Raw genomic sequence first — 9,752 nt, 5'->3', positions numbered from 1 at the left:
GCATAGGGTTTTTTTTTTTTTTCACCTGTAAACATCTGGTAACAAGTGTAGACTTGTTTGGCATCATCTAAGGGACTTGATTTTACTATATAAGAGCTTCCAAGTTGTGACCAATTTGTGCATTCACTTGCAAAGTTCACAAGTTCACTCTCTGAAGCCCTCTGGTCAGCCACAAGCATTCTTAGTGATCCCTAAGCATAATTAGGACTCTTGTAAGTGTCCTTAACCCTTCTTAATTCGTTTTAGCTTGGTTAATTAGCTAAAAGTCAAACTGTCGTAATTAAGGTTTGACTTCGGGATTAGTCAATAATTACCCACTAATATCCCGAATTAAAAATACCTTTAAGTAGGTAATTATGTGGGTAATAAACCCTTAAAAGGGTATTTCCAGAATCCCACTCTAATTATGTTAATTGTCGAGTCAAAGATGATCATAAAAAGTCAACAGAAAGGTTATTTACGAATTAATGCATAATTAGCAATGTAGGATACATGCAACCTGTTTGATCATTAAAATAACTTGGTAATTAATGTAAGAACATGTTCCAACATGTTCAACTCGACAATTTTCAGTTTAAGCTCGGTTTGGAACCGAAAGTCGCAAAGTTTGACTATTGCTTTGACTATCAGTTCTGACCCGTTTAAGCCAAGATTAGGATTGCCTTAGAGCTTCTCTTGGACCTATTTGCATGTTGGTATAACTCTCTGAGATTATACAACTTGGTTCATTAGATATCCTATTCACATGCATGTTTCTGTTAATCGCTTATATGTTGACCATTATGCCCATTTGACCTTAAAATGTGATTTTTGAAAATGTAAAAGAGTAGACACCTTAGCTACTGATTTATAAACTTGCACCTAAAATTTGAGATCAGTTTGAGGTGTAGATTAAGAGTGCTCAATAGCGTAATTTAAAGCTTCTTTAGTAATTAAATGGCGTAAATTACATATAGCCTATCTAAACCCGAATTTTTATACAAAACCTTATACCTACTGTTATAAAATAATATTTTGGGATTTTTGAATATTTTTATTTAATTTTAGGCTGAGCATAACTTAGTGTTCTAAGATTAATTCGGTTTATGCCGGTTTTGCCCTTTTAAGCCATAAAATGAGTTTTACAAACCCTTTTGACCCCAAACCTTTTTCTACTGATTTGTTATGTTAAATAAATTATTTCGAGCCTGCTGGAATATTAAAAATATCAGCTTTTTACAGAAACCCCGGAAATGGCTCCAAATCGCCTTTTTAAGTGTTTTTAGCGCATAAGTATGCACTAGAACCTTGTTAAGCATAAGGGGTTAAACTTACTGATGTAATTAGTAAAACTTTATATTTTAAACAGTAGGGAAATAAATTAAATCAGATTTCCAGTTTTGACCCTTTAGGCCTATGTGAAATTACCAAAATGCCCCTACGGAGCATAGAATGGTTATAAGTTATAAATTTCACATATAATTGATATCCTACTGATATAACATGATAAAATGAGTATACTTACTGATTTATTCAGACCTGTAACTCAGATTAATATTTAAACTCTTTTACACCCTTTAAAATGACCAAAATGCCCTTATGAGGCATAGTTTGGGTTTAAAACCATTTGGGGCATAATTGTAACGCCTCGTATTTTCGTATTTTTACATTTTTAGAAAATTCAAGTTCGTTTTCTATTTTTAGAAAATTAGATCGAAAAACAGAATAAAAAAAACACAAACAACGATGAAAATTACGCGATTTTACGTAGTCGACGAACGGATGCGCCAATAACGACTACCGACACCATTTTTCATTTTTTTTAAATCTAAAATTTTAGTTTACGACACTTTATGGAGCTCGAGTTCGTAAACGGATCTCGTAGAAGAAACGGGCCGCGTATAACACGAGAAGCGGGCTTCTGGGCCTGGGCCCAAGCCCACTTGAAACTTAGTATATATAACTAGTGTTATAGTGAAAACCCTAAAATATATTTTTGAACATCCGCACATCATATTACTCCAATTTCTTTCATTTGCCTACTAACCTATACACACACACATACGAGGGTCATGTCCCTCTCAACATCATTTTTTTACCCTAAAACCTACACACAGACAACACCATCGCACACCATCTCTCGTTGTTTCGAAGATCGCCAGAGATTTGGAGATACGAGGACGTCACCGGAGTGCCGAAACCTTGTCGGAACCATGAAGAGGTACTGGTGGGAACCCGAAGACGCTGCCGGAGCTACGTATCCTCGCCAGAGCTCACGTCGGAAGACTAACCGGAGTTCACCGGAGCCGCCTGAGGTTCGCAACGGTACCACGTCATCGCCATAGTCTCATTCGAACCCCTTCACATTCACCGGAGCTTTACCGGGGTTCGAAGATCACGTCGGAACTCGGAACTCTCGTCGGAAGACTAACCAGAATTCACGTTGAATACAAACCGCCACGTTCGGATAACCATACGTTCGTTCTCTTGGATATTCTCAATCTTTACTCGTGCGTTATTTCAAGGAATCTCCAAACGCAACCAATGTGAGCATTCTCGATCCCTTTTTACGCTTTATTACCTTTGGGATGCAATACATGTAGTTTCAATCGAATACACAAACATGCTAGAATTTTTATACAAAAAAAATCTCTATATATGCTCATACGTGTTATACTTGCAATCATACGTGTTATACTTGCAATCATTCGTGTTTTAATTCATATGCTTATACTTAGTTATTGCCATGACAAAAAAAAGGCTGTTTAAAACATTTTTTATATTTATACTTAAACTTGTATGCTCGCCAATACTGTTTGTATTGATCTATGCTTTAACATGTATTGCAGGATTTGGATGATGCAAGGAATCTAGTAGGACTACCTAGAAACACATTTAAACTCTAATACTTGTTGTACTATAACTTATTTTCAAACATGTTGTAATTGTTTCCAATCTTTGTATGAGACCATTACGCAATGAAATGAAATGAAACTTAATTAGTTGTATGTTATTTATTTCAAACTTGTGGTATTTTGTAACGCCCTGCTTTTTCGTAATTTTCCTTAATTAGAAAACGCGTCTTTTATTTCTATTTTTGGAAGCTTGTTTCTTTAGTAGTCGTATTTTCGTTTGAAGCCATTGTAAATCCGAGACTTTGATCGAAATAAAATGAATCTTTTATATAAAATATACATCATTTATGCATTGACACGTGCATTCGTTTAACACATGATTCTTAATTCGCTTAAAACGTAAGTTTGACTCGTAACCATGATCATGTATTCATAATTGTTAAACTTTCCGTACATTCCTATGCTTGATTATTCAATAACAAGACTAAGTTATATGTTTATTTTTTTTTTACTTGATCATACCAGATCATGAATCAAACATACTTGTTACATTTTGATACACATGTATTTTATCACACATATTAGTGATTAAACATGTTTGTTATGCCTTTTAGACCTTGTTAACATGTTGGGTATAGATCCATCATCTTGTAACAATTTAATTAACAACTAATATATGACTTAATATTATAAAAAAAAATAATAAAAGAAACTAAAGGGCTGCCTTTCAGCAGCGTTTGGGTCTTGTACCCATTTAAAGCCCTTAATTATTTTTATAAAACATCCTCCAACAACTTATAACATCATAAATACTAAACATGCCTTACTTTTATGCATTAATTGGTTGTCACAAAGGAAAAAAAAAGGAATGTAAATGGCTGTTAACAGCCTACCGATTTGGACAACTTTTAAGTTGATTCATTTGATATTTTCAACCTTTAATTAACCTAAACTCATGATACTTAAATAGTTAGTATTATGTTTGATATAATATATAATATGTATTACAATCTAATCCAAAATGTAACAAAAAAACAAAAGATATTAAAGGCTGAACAGCCTGTTCGGTCGCAAGCTTCAAGAAATCAACAACATGTTTTTTTTTTTATTCATTTAACCTTCAACTACTTGTCTTAAATGCTAACCCAACTTGAACCCTAAACCTTCTCCTATAAATACCACACTAATCCAAGTCCTAAACACTTTACAAACACTCTCTAATCACTCCAAATTCACTCTCAAATCTCTTGCAAACTCAGAATTCGGGCAGATTTGTGTTCTTGCACTAAAAGTGGTATAACTTGCTCATTTCTTAACGAAATTACTTGATTCTTTTTCCTACTTTCTTGGTTAATCATTTAGTTTGATTCCTTGACTTCTCCTTGGAGAAATCAGACCTGGAATTGCTCCGAAATTGACCAAAAACTTTCTGTTTTGTTTCAAACTTATGCAAACTTCATCCAACTTGTGTGAAACACATCTCAAACCAATGTCCTAATGCTTACAACCTCTCTTATGGTTGGTTAAGCTTAAAAACATGGTTGAGACATCTAAATCAGAGGTTAAAACCTCATAAACTTTCTGTTTTTAATTAGGGTTTATACCCACAAGTAGTGTACAAGTGTAAAACTTGTTGAATGTTTGATGGTTGGACTAGCTTGGGCTATCCTTCATAAGAATCCACTCATTACTTGATGTTTTGCTATAGATTAGTTGTTGTTAATACCTTGATACTTGTACGTTCATGACCCTCCTTGTTGTTTATAACAACAAGTGTAGTGGTGAACAATAGAGGTGCCTAAATGGAAGCTTGTTCTTCCTACCTCATGTATGTATTCTATGACACAAAGAGGTACCTAAATGGAGACATTAATCTCCTACCTCATGCTTGAACCATAAGACTTGTAAACTATATAATATCTAAGTTATTCTATATGTATACATCTAAGTAACTAAGACTTGATGATGACTTGATAGTTATTTGTTAAGTGGACGTTACATCATCTATGACCATGCCCTTGTTACGACTCTAATGGATCTTAGAATTCATGAAATCATACCAACTCTTTTGAGTTTCAATAGTGTCAAGAACAAGAGTTATGTGTACAAGATGATTATTTTCACCTATGTTACTTTCTATATATTTTAAAAACTCCGAATCTATAATCTTCCGTTATACGCCAAACTCACACACCTACGTTTCCTTGTGTAGAAGGACAAGGTGCTCCGAACTAATTCATCTACAAACTTGCTCTCGGAACTTCAAGTCACCACTTGTAAACCGTGAGTATACTCGAACCCATTTTTACTTTTAACACTTTGGGTGCAACATGTATTCTATATTAAACGCACATGACACTTGAAACTTATTTGAAACTTACTCTATCTATTTAAACATGAAACATGAAACTTGTGAATCTTGAGACTATTTTGTGCTATGTGAACGTTTAATTCTTGTGTGTAGTTCCGCCTTAACAATAGTAGCGCTATAGGAGTAATGCACCTCCCCGTTAGTCTTTGGGGTATTGTTAGGAGGAGACATATCAACCTCCCGTGAAACTTTGGGTTAGGTACTTTAACGCATTGGGAAACTTGGGCTATCACTTGGACTACGTAAACTAGCACGTTGAAACTATTTTATTATGTTCATGTTGGATATGAGTTTTATTCTAATATGCTATGTAAACAAACTTGTATACTCGCTCTTTGCTTTTGCATTGAAACTCTATTTTAATACATGTTGCAGGTTGATTATTGAAGTATTGGATGATTGATGAAACGAGTTTAGGGTGGACTAGATACACGCCTAGAATATTTTATCTTTTGTTTGTTATGTTACTTGTTGAAACAATGTTGTTATTTCCTTTTGAATCATGTATGACTTTTAGTTTTGAAATGAAATTTGAATTTAAATTAATTATTGTCACATAGTGTTATGACGTTTTGAGCAATCTATACACACTTCGTCTCATCCCGATGTTTCCGCCATCGGTTGGGGTGTGACAGATTGGTATCAGAGCCATAACTATAGGGAATTAGGAAAATTGCCATGCTTTTGCCCTAATCTATAGTTCTAGGAATTTTGCCTCTTATTTGTTGTTTAAAACTTTGTACTCTACCATGCATGCTTCCTAGCTATACTTTTGATTAAATTTATGTGCCTTTCCTAAGGCTAACACGAATACACTTATGCTATTTTTATACTCTTGTAACACTAACGAGAAGAAATTTACCAAAATAGGCGTGAAACCCACAATTTGGTAAACGACTCTCATTCTACCTTTAATCTATTTTTGCACGAAATTTCACCATTTAGCTAGGAGTGACATCCACAACTTAATGGTAATTTCCATTTCAACTCTAGTGGACCCTCGTTAAAGTGTCAAAATTTTATTTTGGCCGACGAGTACCAACCACATTTAGGGTACGAAATCGTCAAGTTAGGGGTGAAACCCGCATCTTGTCGATTAAGTCCCATTCCTCGATTTTCATTCTCGCCAAAGTCCCGAATGTTTCAATCATTTAGAGATGTGTAGTAACCGGAAGGGTAAGATACCGTTAATCGCTTCTCGACGAGAGTATCTTACTTATAGGCCAAAGCACAATATCTCTAACTCGAAAGAACTTTCGACCCACTTTGGAATAGTCGACGTTTCTTTACCCGAAACAATCCAATGTTTTATTGAGCCTCTCTTTTATGTATCTCAATTTATATGTAATTTTATACTTGAACGTTCGTTCATTTCCAAATGTCGTTTTAATCATTTTGCACGTTATCGCAATCGCGAACAATAATAATTCCTCTCGAACAAACTAAATTTACAATGCTTTCCTTATTCATGTTATGCCATGTGAAACCCATGATTATACTATGTGAGACGTCTTAATCTTTTTATGTTATACATCTCGAGTTGAACCTTTTATGCTATATGACATTTTATGCCATGTGAATCAAGTGAACCCTTTATGCTATGTGACACCTTATGCTATATGATCAATTTCATTTTCTTAAACAAACATTATGACCAAGTCTCACCTATTCCCTCTTTTCGAATTCGAATTGTTTTTGAAATTTCACTTTTACGCATATATCGTACAAATACTTTATCATACATTTATACATTATTCATATACATGATTTCACATAATTTTATTTATACCCCTTGTCACAATAAATGGAGACATATCATCAAGATAGGAGTGATTTCCTTACCTTGACGACTAACTCCGTTTCTTTTCTCATCTTACAACGACCTCGCCAACGAATTAGGGGTGATTCCCTTACCTAGGTGATCGTTACCAATATTTTCCTTAATAGACTATATTACGTAAACATGATCACGTTTATATCTAAATCATTTATCATTAGCCAAATCTCTATTTATTTCAACATGCATTGTTTATATGAACGAATTCCTTACTCTACAATCTATTTTTATATAGCTCTCACACACAAAATTCTTAACCTTTACCATAAACGCTTATTCCTCGATTTTCAAAATTTACGAAATGCTACTTATCACCCTAGTTGGTTTAATAAATCCATTGCCAACGAAATTTTGTATTCAACGTAACTATTGAAAAAGGCTCATCTTATGTCCTTAAACTAGAGATTTTCTATTTTCAATTGGGAATCAAACCAACTTTTTCACGCATACCTACAAAATACTACCAATGTTATTCAATCATTTACTAAAATTTCTTTCAAAATCAGTAAAATGTTTTATTAAAGACGCTTTTTCAACAATCACTAAGATCGTATACCAAAATCTTTTTTCTTAAGAATCAACGTTGTCGCAAAAAATCTCTCGAATTTCTTCTTTAATGCAAGATCATTTAAAACGATGCAAACTTATTTACTTCTAGAACCTTTTCAACCATTATTGAATACGTCAATTTAATTTAAAATGTGTGGGCAAGGAAACTTCATAAGAACCAACCATCTTCAACGTATGTAAATTTTTTTTTTTAAACTAGAGTAGCATTTCCTCTCTTTCACAAAGTATAACACACATAACCAATAGATATTATATACTCTCTTTACATTTATGAACTAGATTCTATATTTCGTGTCAACTCAATCTGTTTTGATTTTAATTAAACTTCACGCTTTGCTCAAACAACTATACATGCATTTCATCATACACATTTTAGTCGATATCTCGTGATAACATCATTCATATCGTTCGTATTACCTACTCAACCTCTTGAATGCTTTATACGCTTAAATCCGTTATGTCCCAACGTACACCATATACGTAATACTTATTATTCGTACCAAAACTTATGATCATACGTTTTATGCTTACACTTATACTCATACCACTCGTACGTTTTATGTCTATACTCATACTTACGTGAATATTCATACTTAAACTTATACTTATGTCCATACTTTCATTCATACTCAAAATTCAAACATTTGTACCCGTACGCGAGTGGAATCCAAGGGATTCGCTTGCGTGTGTCCTTTACATACTTAAGCTTGCTTAGTTACTATACGTACACATTCCTAATTTTAAATTATGTATACCCTGATTCATACTCAACTAGTACAAGCTATGCGGATCATGCGACGATCAAAATAATCGCGGGTGCACACGGGGTTATAGTGATTGGCTCATGAGAACCATAGAGTGTACTACTGTGTATGGTAAGGCACGGAACGTAAAATGACACCGAACACGAAACAGACGTAATGTGGTCAAAACATGGTGGATACGCCGCTGGTACTTCCTATATATAAGTGTTTTCACCATGTTAACAAACTTTCGTAAAACGTGTCAGGAGAAATTCAGTGTTTTGCAGACCTATTTAGACCTAGTACAACTTTAGACAACTAACGAACGCATTATATCCGATTATCCATGACGAGTCTTCATTCTTAGCACGCTACTCTCATCTATCCAAAACATATGCCATTCTTATACTTGCATTTGTTTATTAAGAGTCAATCGTTCAATTCGATATACGCAACTATACGTTTCCAATTATGTTTGGTACCTCAAATTATTTTAGACAAACGAACTCCTTTCCAAACCTATCTTGTCATTCTTCAAAATTTCATACTTTTTACGTTTCAAAATTTTCGAGTCCCAATTCTTAATAATCACCTTTTGCTAAAACTCTTTCAAGTCTTCCTCTTGAATAAATTTCGGGACGAAATTTCCTAAAGGAGGGGAGACTGTAACGCCCTGCTTTTTCGTAACTTTCCTTAATTAGAAAACGCGTCTTTTATTTCTATTTTTGGAAGCTTGTTTCTTTAGTAGTCGTATTTTCGTTTGAAGCCATTGTAAATCCGAGACTTTGATCGTAATAAAATGAATCTTTTATATAAAATATACATCATTTATGCATTGACACGTGCATTCGTTTAACACATGATTCTTAATTCGCTTAAAACGTAAGTTTGACTCGTAACCATGATCATGTATTCATAATTGTTAAACTTTCCGTACATTCCTATGCTTGATTATTCAATAACAAGACTAAGTTATATGTTTATTTTTTTTTACTTGATCATACCAGATCATGAATCAAACATACTTGTTACATTTTGATACACATGTATTTTATCACACATATTAGTGATTAAACATGCTTGTTATGCCTTTTAGACCTTGTTAACATGTTGGGTATAGATCCATCATCTTGTAACAATTTAATTAACAACTAATATATGACTTAATATTATAAAAAAAATAATAAAAGAAACTAAAGGGCTGCCTTTCAGCAGCGTTTGGGTCTTGTACCCATTTAAAGCCCTTAATTATTTTTATAAAACATCCTCCAACAACTTATAACATCATAAATACTTAACATGCCTTACTTTTATGCATTAATTGGTTGTCACAAAGGAAAAAAAAAGGAATGTAAATGGCTGTTAACAGCCTACCGATTTGGACAACTTTTAAGTTG

At 33.6% G+C, this 9,752-nt stretch overlaps 1 long non-coding RNA gene across 1 annotated transcript; it reads left to right on the top strand.

The window, feature by feature from the left end:
* Positions 1-2,036: 2,036 nt before the first annotated feature.
* LOC110935105 lies at positions 2,037-2,981 on the top strand. The gene is made up of 2 exons (XR_002588874.1): positions 2,037-2,525; positions 2,829-2,981. It is a non-coding gene; the product is annotated as an uncharacterized LOC110935105 (long non-coding RNA).
* The last annotated feature ends 6,771 nt before the right edge of the window (positions 2,982-9,752 follow it).

This window comes from Helianthus annuus, chromosome 4, assembly GCF_002127325.2.
Source record: "Helianthus annuus cultivar XRQ/B chromosome 4, HanXRQr2.0-SUNRISE, whole genome shotgun sequence".
Classification (NCBI taxonomy): domain Eukaryota; kingdom Viridiplantae; phylum Streptophyta; class Magnoliopsida; order Asterales; family Asteraceae; genus Helianthus; species Helianthus annuus.
The sequence above is the reverse complement of the archived record's forward strand: the minus strand, read 5'-3'. Positions and strand labels throughout refer to the sequence as shown.